The following is a 13181-nucleotide window of genomic DNA, read 5'->3' as shown; positions in this document are numbered from 1 at the left end:
CCAAGTTTCCAAAATCAAAAAATTATGCAACAACGTATATATATCAACATGTATATACAAGATATCAACTATTTACCAAGCACAATCCAAATTTTGGAAACTTATACAATAAATGCTCAAAATTCACAACTACTATGGCATGTAAGATGTCAAATACAAAGTGTGCAATTCCTTACACATAGCAACAATATATTCAATAAGGAAAAACATATTCTCATGAATATAAAAGTAATAACTATGTTATCCTATGCTAAAAAGTAATCAAGTGAACATACATCAAATCCAAATCCATGATTTAAATATAGAAACAACTTCCAAAATGCAATTAAATACATGTAGTAATAAAGTAGAATTTAATTAAACATAAATAGTTAAATTCTCTAAATTCCAAGTTAATCCAAATAACCTCAATTTAATATATATTGAAAGACATGTCATGGTCATCATATATATAACATCAAATGATAAGTTAAGTGATTAAAACACTTAAAACAAAATTAATTAAGCTAATTAATTAAATTCCTTTAGATTTTTAAACAATTCCAAATGCCCTCAATTTAATCTATGTTAGAGAACATGCCAAGGCCTATTTAAATACCACATTACAGCTTGATTTAATGCTTGATACAACCATGTGAATTAAACTTTCACTAAAGATAAATATTAAATAAAAGTTGTAATTCTTAATCAAATGATCCAAATTTAATATATGTTAACCAACATATCTAAGCATAATTTCCTAGTGTGTTACAATTCAAATCAAAGTTATACATCATCATAAATTTTAAATCTTATACAAAGAAATAAAAATTACTAACTTTCTAGATTTGATACAAGGCATATATATGTGTTGTATAATCATGGCAAACATACAATACAACACACAAATAATCTTAAAACATTCCCTACCTCAATTGGAATGAAAATCCCAATTACCACCGAAATGAAATCGCCCCAAATTTTCGGTCCGCAAAACAGATTTTTCAGCTTGCTACCTTCAACTTGTAAAATTCATAAAAAATTCAATTCTAACCCAAATTGAGTGAATCCAAAGCCCAATGAAAGCTTAAACACAGTAATTTGATAATATTAATTTAGTTTAACAAAATATTTTCCCAATTAAAACAGTTTTGCCCCATAACTTTGAAACAAATTCTGCCCAAAAAACACATTTTCAGCCTGTAGCTTCCAACTTTGAAAATTCATTTGACATCCAAATTGGGCAAACCTAATTTATTTTGGAAGTAAACATATGAGAGTGTAAAACTGGAAATGTTAAAAGGTTAGTGAAATAAATCATCTAAAAATATGTATTCCAGCTACAATAAAAACATGGACAGCAGATAGTTTTAGATTTTTAAAAAAATTTAGGAATACTCTAAAATCGTAAAAAAATTCTGAGTAGTGTAAAACCCATGGGGAAAGTTCCAGTAAAAATTTTAAGGCAATTGAAGCAACACAGCTCCATATAAAAAAATTCATTTCCGGACTGAAAAGGAAAAGCTTCAAATTTCCGGCAACTAGCTTGCAACTTCAAAATTTCATAACTAATTCATTTTAAATCCAAATTACATGAAACCAAAACTAAATGAAAGCTAATTGAGTATATTTTCATATTCTATATTTAATTTGACAAGATTAATTTCAAGTTAAAACAGTTTAATGGCAAAATACAAGTCCTTCTCTTCCATACATGTAAAACACTCAATAATGACATAAAAATACTTCAAAATAATAGATCAATACCTCACTAGAGAATTGAATCTCTAGATACCAAAGCAAAACTAGGAGTTAGGCTAGATCCTTCAAGGGTTTTGAAGAGGAGGATGAGGGGAACAAAAAGTATTCCAAGCTTTATGGTCTAAAGTAAGTGGAAGGGCCTCAAAGATCAAGGTTAATGCCTAAGGCTTCAAGCTCCATCCATGGAGGCTAGGGTTTTCTTGTAAGGAAGAGAATGAAATAATGTGGTTAAGTGTGAGTGGAGGAAATAGAAATCCTCCACTCACTATGTGCTCTTACACCATGGTCAACACACACATCTACAGTCAATTGCACAAAAACCCTCCTTTAAAACCATAATCCCAAAGTGGCCCAAGATATTTGCAAGACTAAATTGTGAACCTACACTTGTCATCAATCCATGGCTCCTTCCTAGGCTTAATCTCACACCTACACTTATCAACCATCCAAGCCAACAAGTGCACCAATCCTAGGCCAACAAGTGGGTGAATCCTCACCCTCCAAATGTCATCATCCAATGCATTAAAGTGTTTCCACACAAATGTCAACAAGTGGACCAATGTCAACAAGTGGACCAATGAGAGTATGACATTTGTCACACTTTTCAAAAATTACAAAAAGGTCCTTTTTGAAATATCTTCCAAATTTAATTGCAAAATGGTCCCCAAGATGAAAAATAATTATTTTATTTAATTACACTAAAACCCACAAGTCAAGAATAATTACACTAAAGTATGCATTAATGCACCTTTATGAAAGAAGTAAGCAATCAACATGCTTTTCTAGAAAGTAAAAATACCACTATCATGGAAGTCAAATATCATAAATGCATGCAAAACCGGAATCAAATCCGAGCACAAAAAGTGAGGTTGTGCAAGGAAAAAGGATAAACGAGAAAAAGACAAAATGTGAATAGTGCTCGGAAAAATAAAATATAGAAATGACACAATCCCCAAAGGAAGTTGTCAATCCAAGGAAAAGAGTCTCGAAAATCATTCCAAAGCACTCGAGACGACATCAAGTGATGAAAAACCGAACCCAAAAAGGAAAAGACAACGGAAAAAAAAATATCCGTTAAAATTTGAGAAAAAGAAAAGGAAGAAAAATGACCGAGTCCTTACACACCACGTGGTCCAAACTACCCTTTGGCTAAAGTTACCCATTTAATCCTTTCATGTCATGCAACTTCCCCACTTTACCCTTAAAATATCTTCCACATATATATATACACATGCATATATATATAACATGCCAAATATAATTAATGCAAAATAAAAATCAGGAATAATTCCAGAGCACAAAGTCAATCCCAACTCCGACAAATTCTAAAATCGATCTTGTAAATTCTAACATGCTCAAAATGAATAAAATGCATTCCCAAAACTCCTAAACTCATGAAAATGTCCCAAACAACCCTCCGGACCCACGTGGCATGCAAAATGAGGTATGAAAAATAAATAAATAAAAATATCAAAAAATCCAAAAAAAAATCCAGGACATTACTTGTATCCCATATGATATTAGGCAAACCATTTCAATTTGATGTCGATGCCACTCACTGTGGTAAAGACAATGTGCATATTATATACAAGAATGCTTAGAAGATTGTTCTGGATCCACTGAAACAACCCAAAATTCTCAAAGGAAATTCAGTTATGTTGATCAACAGTGAGGAATGTTGTGGCGAAATATCAACCGCCCCTAAAACCTTTGCTATTATGTGCAAGGGGGAAGTGGTTGAACAATCTCATTTTCTAGTACCATCAATAGTACAGCCATTATTGCAAGAGTTTAGTGAGTTGGTGGCGAAAGACTTGCCTGATAGTTTCCCTCCCACGAAGGACATTCAACACCACATTGACTTGGTGCCTAGGGCAAGCCTGCCAAATCTATGACATTACTGTATGAGTCTCAACAAGAGTCAAATTTTGCAAGAACAAGTGGAAAAGTTACTACAGAAAGAGTTGATTCGGGAGAACATGATCCCATGTGTTGTTCCGGCCTTGCTAGTATTGTGATACCCCCAAATTTTCAAGTGTGGGTTGATCAAGTACATACCCAAAAATATAGGGATATCAAAAACAATTTGGTAATAAAAAAGCACGGAATACAAAATGATAATAATAAAGGAAAATAAAAGCGGAAATGAATTCTAATAAATAAATAAAATCCAGATACAAATCCTTAACTTTACAACTCCTTTAATACTTCAAATAATACAACTCGGGAATCCTTTAATGTGAGGAACCCTAAACCAAAACCGTAATAACTCTAAAATCAAAAAAACTCATATACTAAAATAAGCCAGAAGAGTGGAAGATGAGTGAAATCCCTAATCCGCTGAGTCATTATTCCCGAAGCTGAATCTAACAAGGACCTGAAATCTAACAACAAAAGGTGGGTTAGACCCAGGAGCAAGTTCCATCTTCTACAACCTAGCAGAGAATCTATAAACAAATCATCTCTAATAAAAAATCATCTCAATAGCTATATAGTCATATATACATATACACACTAATAGATGATCATTATGTGTAGGTAACCACATCCAGAATACACGATGACCACTTAGAACTCATATAGGATAATTAAGTGTCTAATATCTAACCGGGCAATAACTCCTATACATGTAATACATCACTTGGCTATATACACCAACATCCTATACACTGAACACCAGTCCACCAATCCCTATAGTATATGGGATTAAACAATGGATAACTAAATCCCAATAATAAATATAATCCAACAATAGGCCACAAATCCCAAAGGTAACTCTATAATCAAATAATAGATCACATAACCCAAAATAGTAAGTGTAAATACACGGTGACAAGAAACTCTATAATAATCCATATACTTACCCAAAGGCAAGAATCTCAATAATAATCTATATACTTACCCAATGATAAGAATCTCATATACTTACCCAATGGCAAGATTCTCAATAATCAACCGCACACCCCGATAATCGTATAGTTGTCCCATAATGTAAAGTCAATCTAAACTTATTAGCCAGCTCATGCGGTGTCACCAATCTATCAACCACATACCCGACAATTATATAGTTGTCTATAAGGTAAAGTGAGTCTAAACTTATTAGCCAACTCACATGGTTCCACACATAATAATTAACCACATACCCAACAGTAATAAAATCTGTTCTGGTAAAGTGAGTCTAAACTTATTAGTCAGCTCATGTGGTTCCATACATAATAATTAATCACATACCCAATAACCATAAATCTGTCCCGGTAAAATAAGTCTAAACTTATTAGCCAGCTCACGTGGTTCCACAAATAATAATCAACCACATACCCAACAGCCATAAAATCTATCTCAATAAAGTGAGTCTAAACTTATTAGCCATCTCCCATGGTTCCACAAATGCATATAAAATAATGATTACTATCATTAACAACTATGGCAACACATCCATATAGTATGATATAATAATGTCCGTAATTATTAGTCATTACATCATTCTTCACAAAATGCACACAACATCAATATAATAATAATTAATATCATTAACAGTTTATAAGCTATTTAAATTTCAAATAAAGTCCATTATATTTTAATAACAACTAGGACATGATTAATATCATCAGAAAATTTATAAATTTAATAACACAATCTGTAATATAATTCGGATACCCATTATGATTAAAATCATGTAATATATATTCAACTATCATTAATGATTACTATCATTATCAACTTAAACAATTGAATATAATAATCCACCCGAGAATACCAAATAGGAGTCCTAAAGTGGGGGATTTAACTTTTGGAAGCCTAAGAATAGTTACTGGGTTCTACAGGGATCTTAGCCAACTTCTGAGGCCTTTTACATGCCCCTACGTGCCTCCAGAGCCTCATATAGCTTCCCCACACATTGCCACATCATACTAGACATGTCCTCGCACCCCAAGTTCCTCCCCACACACTTAAGGGGCTACAAGAATGCGCACTCAAACGCGGACACGTGCTCGCACACGCAGCACACATACGCGGCTGACCTGGCATGCTCTGATTAGCGAATGTAACGCTTTGTAACAGCCTACATGGCTACTGTTACCGTTAATGTAATAATTACTAAGTCCATTAAGGTCACACCAAACATCTATAAACATTACAAGAGGTTCTAAGTCCTATGGAAATGTTTTTCCCATAAATATTCCACCTCGGTTTAAATAATTTTCCAACACTTCCTCACTAAAATGTAAATATCTCCTAGTAGGATAGGAATCTGAAAATGGAATTTATACCATTGGAAAGCTAATGAAAAATCCTTAAATTTAGGATCAAGATGAAAAATCCTTAAATTTAGGTTCAAGAATGACCCAATTTGGAGTTAAAACGACTAAGTTATGATTATTTCAATTTCGGGTCACAAAATAGGCAAAATAATAAGCTGAGCTCAAACGCTAATGTGAACGCGTCCACACCAGATTAGTCTTCTATTGACCGGTCCAAGTTAACGGTCCAGATCCAGATATGCGTCAGCCCTCTATGAACTGCATTACACCGGATTACATAATTTAATTTAAATTTCAAAAATTATAAACTAAATTCTAAAAATGTCTAGAAAATTATAGAAAAATACCAAAAAAATCCCAAAAACTTATATTTAATATTTTGGGTCAAGAATAATAAATTGGACCATAATTAATATATATAATGACCTAATCATTCATTTAATATAATTAATCGTACACCACAAACTTTAATATATCTATACAAATTTCATAAAAATACAAATTTAATCATCATAACAACACGCACACACACACACACACACACACACACACACACACACACGTATATATATACGTATAATTTAAATCTATAATTTTACAAAGAATAAATATAAAATCCAATTAATAGATTATTTTATTCCACAAGATAAAATATAATTAAAATTTTATCTTAACAATACATCCAACATTAGATTATAACAACACCACATACATATATACACGTGATTAAATCTATAATTTTACAAAGGATAATCATGTTCATGGCATCTAATTAATCAATTATTTTAAATCCAAAAAATAAAATAAAACTATTATTTTATTTTAAATCAAGTGATAGACTAAAATAACAACTATAATTTTGATTAATCAAGGTGATAGGATTATAAATTCAAAGGGGTAGAGTAGAGTATAAACTTGCCTCAAGGATTTAAAATCTGAAGTCTATTTTACCGGAAATAAAATTCGTCACCTCCGGCATCCTTCTTCTACTTCCTCTCTTCTTCTTCTCTAATTCCCTCATTTGATCATTTATCTCACTCTCTCTATCTTCTCCCAAATACTCCCCTCACCTATTTATACACAAATAACTTCCAACCTCATCATAAAATTCCCACATCATTATTTATTTCTTCTTCCATTTTTTTCCTTTTCTTTCTTCTTTTCTTTTATTTCTCAATTCCTTTTGGTGCCTCAAATAACTCACCAAGGCATCCAAGAAAAAGAATCCTAAGTCCCAAAATTCTAAACAACTTCTCATTAATTACAAACTTGCCCCCAAAGTTCTATCAAATTTTATTACAACCGCAAAACTCAATCTAATTGATGAGCGCTGAAAAGTGCGCATTTAAACCCCTTAAGCTTAGGTATTCTAGAACATTTATCTATCTTATTTTCCCACTTTAAATTTATTTTGTATTATTTCTATTTTCAAGTACTTATCCCCAAAATAAGCTAACTCAGCTAAATAAGAGCATAATTGAAGCAATCTTGAGATGAATCAAAGAAATGAGCAAAGTGGGAGCAAAAGGAAGCAAATGGTGGAAATTCAGCAAGTTCGATCGATCAGGGAATCTCTTCGATCGATCCAACATTGATCAATTTCAGCACTAAAAGATGGATCCAAGCTATTTTGTCCTTATCCAAAGATCCCACAAAGTTCGATCGATCCAACTTTCTTTCGATCGATCAAAAAGATTCCATCTTATCTAGTTGTACCACCCCATCTACCACTTTTGTCTCTTTCCCAAAAATATCTCCAAAATATCTCAGATTTGTCTTTATCCAAAAAGGTGCCACCATAGAGGATCGATCCAGCCTTAGTTCGATAGATCTCAGCCATATTCAATCGATCAAAACCCAAGGTTCGATTGATAGAACTTCCCCAAGTGCGAGAAAATTTAATTTCTAGCTCATTCAAAGTTGTCTCATATCCAATCATTAGGAGGAATATTGGTGTACGAGCCCAAGTCATTGGGGGTAACATTTGACCTACCTATATAAGGAATATGAGCCACTTTTACAAGGAGACTTTTGACACAATTTCCATATCATATTCTTAGTGAGAAAGAAAAGAGGAGAGGAGGCTAAAGACACAAGCTTAGAGATCTTCCATAAACCAAGAAGAGGAACAATTTCTACCATGGAGTTAGCCCTTGAGGGTTGGAGGACACCATCCATGAGTGGCTAGACATCTTCTTAGGGCTAGAGTTAGCCCTAAGCATGTTTTTTACATCTAAATTTATGTATTTTTTAGGGGATTTGTATTATGATACATGTTTTGACATTTTTATATACATGGATCTTGTTTATTTAATGATTTGTGTGGTTTAATGCTTCCAATTGATCATTTCATTCTATCCATATGTCTATGTATGCTAGAATAGATGTTCATGTGTTTGTCTCTAGATTTTGTATTATTGATGCATGTCTATGTATATTGATGCTATGGATCTAGAGATTGTCAAGACATAGTGCTTAATAGAATGCTCTTGTGGTTTATTTGATGGTTCATGCTCATTTCTTGATGGATTGTGCCTCTCACTTAGTTTAATTAGTTTAATTCCATGTCATTAGCTTAATTATAGTGTAGTTGTAGTTTAGATGTTAAATGGGAGGACAATCCATGCTTGTTGTTTGATGTTCCATACTTATGAATGCAAGTAGCATATTTCTCTAACCTTGTGATGTGTTTGGATTATGAGCTTAAATAAATGATTAATGGCTTAGTTTGATATATTGTGCTATCCACTATGTTACTTAGACAATATATACTTAATTAGTCATCCATGCTTGTTGAAACAACCACACACACACACTATTGTTACAATACATGTTTTCCCCCTCATTAATCATTCATTAAGGGTGTAAAAAAGTTATGTTTAGTGATGATCTCTAAACACCAAGATCTCTCTCTCTCTTATTTTCTCCCTATTGCATTTAATTGTTTACTTTAGTTTTAATTGCATCTTAGTATAATTCAATCATCAGCAAATCTTTTGATCACTCGACCTACTAACCCTAATCTCGATTCCATAACCTTATACGACCCACCAATCCTTGGGACGATCCCTACTTGCCCTAACTATATTTTTAGTGAAAGGTAGTAGTGAAAAATTATAAATGTAAAACTTAGCCTCTCACCTTAAAACACCTTTCTAAGCTATGTGAGCATCGAACGACCATAGTTTTTGGGGCTGTTGCCGGGGATTGATTGAAGACAGCGTCATATTTGTGGAATCAATTAGGAATTAGTACTCTTTTGATCGTGTTTTTACTTTATTTTTGTTTCCATTTTGGTTACTTATTGTGTTGGTTCTTGTTTAACTAGTTACATTGAGCTAAAAAGGCGAGCAAATGAGCATTTCAAGCAAAGCAAGGAAAAAGCTATAAAAAAAATAAATAAATAAAAAATTGCAAAGCTAAAATTGGAAAATGAATTGAAGTGCTAAAGGACCCTTTGTGAACTCTTTCTTAACTTAACTTCTAGTTAAATAGTCGGCCCGCGTGGAGGCTTGTATTTCAATTCTTAGATAAATCGTGAGCCCGCATGGAGGCATTTTATTGTTCTTTGCATATTGTTGAAAGCATGGGAGTATGAATCATTGTATGTGGAGGAAGTTTGTTGTTGATTGATTTGTTGTGAAGGTGAAATGTTTGTTCATTGCTTGTTGCTTGTTGTGTCTTGTTGTGCATGCACTGTCGTAGGTCATTAAATCCTACTCTTGTCCCTCTTAATTTGAATCTTGAAGCTATTGTTCATACACCTAGGGGAAGGGGTAATTTTGATCATTCTACTTCTACAATGGAAGTACATAATGAAGACCATGTGGAGGACCTTGGTCACATAGACCAACAAGGTATCCTCCATCCCAATGTGCATCTTGAAAACATGCAAGTATCATTAGGCATGACAAGGCCATTCATTCACCAACCACAACAACAAGGCCAAGTTCCATTGGGAATGCCAAGGCCAATGTATGCTCCACAACCTCCCATAGTCCAAGGCAATCAAGGTGCCCATGTTGCACCACCAATTGTTAATCCTCCCCTTACTTTAAGAGATCACTATGTGCCTAATGAATATAATGCACCCACATGCATTCAATTGCCACCATTTAGAGCACACCACTAAGAAATCAAACCACAAACCATTCAAATGCTTCCTAATTATCATGGACTTCCAAGTGAAGAACCTTACAAGCATTTGGATGAGTTTCTTGAAGTATGTTCCACCGTGAGATACACGAACATGCCGGAAGAGGTCTTAAGGCTTAAACTTTTTTCCATTCACCCTTAAAGACAAGGAAAAATATTGGTTCAACAATCTTAGGTCTTTTTCAATAACTTCTTGGGCAGAAATGCAACAAGAATTCTTGAAAAAGTACTATCCGGTTTCTAAGACCAATGCCATGAGAACTTCAATTAAGGAATTTTCACATGGGGATGGGGAAACATTTTATGAGGCATGGGAACGATACAATTAATTACTTAGAAAGTGTCCACATCATGACATGCCCAAATGGCAATTAGTTCAATATTTCTTTAAGAGTCTATTCAATAATTACAAGGGCATGGTTGATGCTTCCATGGGTGGCTCTTACATTGATAGGCATGAGGATGACGTGTGTCATCTTTATGAGAGTATGAGTGAAAACTCTTTGCATCGATCTTTATCCTCTAAGAATGGTAGGAATTCAAGTGGAAGGAAGAGTGTTGGCTTACATCAAGTCAACCATTCCAATGAAATAGCCACCGAGATGAAATCCTTATCTCAAAGGTTTGATTAATTCTTGATTAACCAAAACTCGGCGAATCAAGTATCTTCCTTCCCCAACCATTCTCATCATGCATCTAATGAAACATGTATGACTTGTTCAAGTGTTTTACATTCTACTTCCAATTGTCCCCATGGACATGTGCAAAGTGAGCACCATGAACAAGTCAATGCAACATTTGTTAATCAAAGGAACAATCCTTATAGCAATCACTATAATTCTAGTTAGAGGAATCACCTGAACTTCTCTTGGAAAAGCCAAGGGGAGGGCTCAAACCCTTCCCAAGGTGGTTTTCAAGGGAAGTACATTCCACCTCCAATGCAAGGCCAAGGATCCCAAGGATATAAACCATATCAATCACAAGGAAACCAATTCTCAAATTCTCATTTTCCCAATCAATCATATTCTCAAGGAAATGTTAGGAGTCCCGCTTTTGAGGAGAAAGTTTTAACCACTTTAGGCACTCTAGAGGTGAACACACAATTGCTTCATTCTCACTCTCAATCCATTGCAAAGCTAGAAACTCAAGTAGGGCAAATAGGTAGCACTTTAAATACGAGAGAGAAGGGAAAAATGCCTTTGAATGCCCTACCAAAGCAGCAATGTGTTGTGGAGACTCATTCCTCATCGGAAGGTCACACAATAGAGCATGTCAATATGGTGACGACCTTGAGAAGTGGGAAGATTGTGGACAACCAAGTGGGTATGTCCAATGAAAAGAGTGAACCGGTGCAACCACAAGTTGACACCCGTCTCGTTTCACATCTTATTCCTCCTTCATTGCACATGCATGATCATTTAAATGAGAAAATGATGAAAAGTGATTTGAAAAGTGATTTGAAGAAAAGTGATTTTCAAAATGATTTCAAAACTTCTTGTGTTGAAGAAACTCCAAAGAAAAATTTTGAAAAGGTTTTTGAGCCAAAGGCTCCATTTCCGGATGCCTTAAAAGGATCCATTTCTATTGACAAGCAAAAGGCCAAGACAAATGAAATTATGGATGTGTTTAGGCAAGTGAAAGTTAATCTTCCGCTTTTGGATGCAATTAAGCAAATTCCGGCCTATGCCAAATTCTTGAAAGATCTTTGCACCCAAAAGAGGAAGAACAAAAGCCAAGCACCTAGAAAAGTGGTCTTAACCGAGCAAGTAAGCTCAATTTTGCAACATAACACTTTCCCAAAGTTTAAGGACCCCAATTCACCTACCACTTCATGCATCATTGGTGATCATATCATTAATCGGCTCTCCTTGATTCAAGAGCAAGTGTTAACCTTCTTCCATACTTGGTGTATGTCAAATTAGGCTTAGGAGACTTGAAACCGACGTCGGTAATTTTGTAACTTGCCAACCGATCTATTAAAAAGCCTAGGGGTATTATTGAAGATGTATTGATCAAGATTGATAAATTCTTCTTTCTCGTTGATTTCATTGTCATTGACACGGAACCGGTTCCAAATCCTAAGAGCCAAATTCCCGTTATCCATGGCCGTCCCTTCTTGGCAACCGCAAATGCTAACATTAATTGTGGGACGGGGATAATGAAAATTTCATTTGGCCACATGAAGGTGACGTTGAATATTTTCAATCCAACCCCCAATTCATTTGACAAACATGAAAAAGTGAATGTTGTAGAGAAATGTCATGACCATGAATGTGAAGAAATAGAGTTTTTGTGTAAAACCAAAATTTTAAAAAGTTCATCTTCAACCTTGAAGCCAAAGAATGAAATTTCAAAATATTGTTTTGAAAGGGCATGGAAGCCCAAAGATCACATTGAAAAAAGACCAACAAGTTCCTTTGAGCTTAATCCAATAAGTTCCTTAGGGAATCATTTGTTGGGTGGAGTTCAAAGCACTTATCACCCCGTCAAGGAGGGGATGCACTACAAGATGTTTGATACGGGCTAAAAGAGCCCAACGTCTTACAAGAGACATTAAAGACTAGTGCATTTCGTAGGGTGTTACAACCCTATTCCTCCCTTATTTCTATTTTAAATTTTATTTCTTGCGAAGTCTAGATATATACTTTAAGTTCATATGTATTGCTGGGACTTGTGATTAGGATTACATGCACTTTCATGTTGAAAATGAACATTTTGTTCCAGTTCGATCGATCTACAAGGAGGTTTGATTGATTGAACTTTCCACCTACATCCAACATACATCCAATCACCTCTCTGTCCAATCGAGTGAAGAAAACCTGCATATTTTAGCTCTCTATCAGATTGATCTTCAGTTCTCACATCGATCCAGATTCATCTTGGATCGATCTGCAGTCTCAACACTTAGAAAAAATTTGAACCTGCATCCAATCTGCATCGAATCATCTCACTGTCCCATCGTTCGAACATGTCTGTAGATTTTTACATGTTCGATCGATCGGACTCCTTCTGAGATCGATCTTA

The 13181-nt window shown here is 34.4% G+C and overlaps 1 pseudogene; it reads right to left on the bottom strand.

Annotated features, from left to right (window-relative positions):
* Positions 1-10416: 10416 nt before the first annotated feature.
* On the bottom strand, positions 10417-10515 carry LOC132315269 (small nucleolar RNA R71; annotated as a pseudogene).
* Positions 10516-13181: the final 2666 nt, after the last annotated feature.

Source organism: Cornus florida, unplaced genomic scaffold (genome assembly GCF_030987335.1).
Source record: "Cornus florida cultivar Cherokee Brave unplaced genomic scaffold, ASM3098733v1 CherokeeBrave_3.0.0_Hap2_Chr06, whole genome shotgun sequence".
NCBI classification, from domain to species: Eukaryota; Viridiplantae; Streptophyta; class Magnoliopsida; order Cornales; family Cornaceae; genus Cornus; species Cornus florida.
The sequence above is the reverse complement of the archived record's forward strand: the minus strand, read 5'-3'. Positions and strand labels throughout refer to the sequence as shown.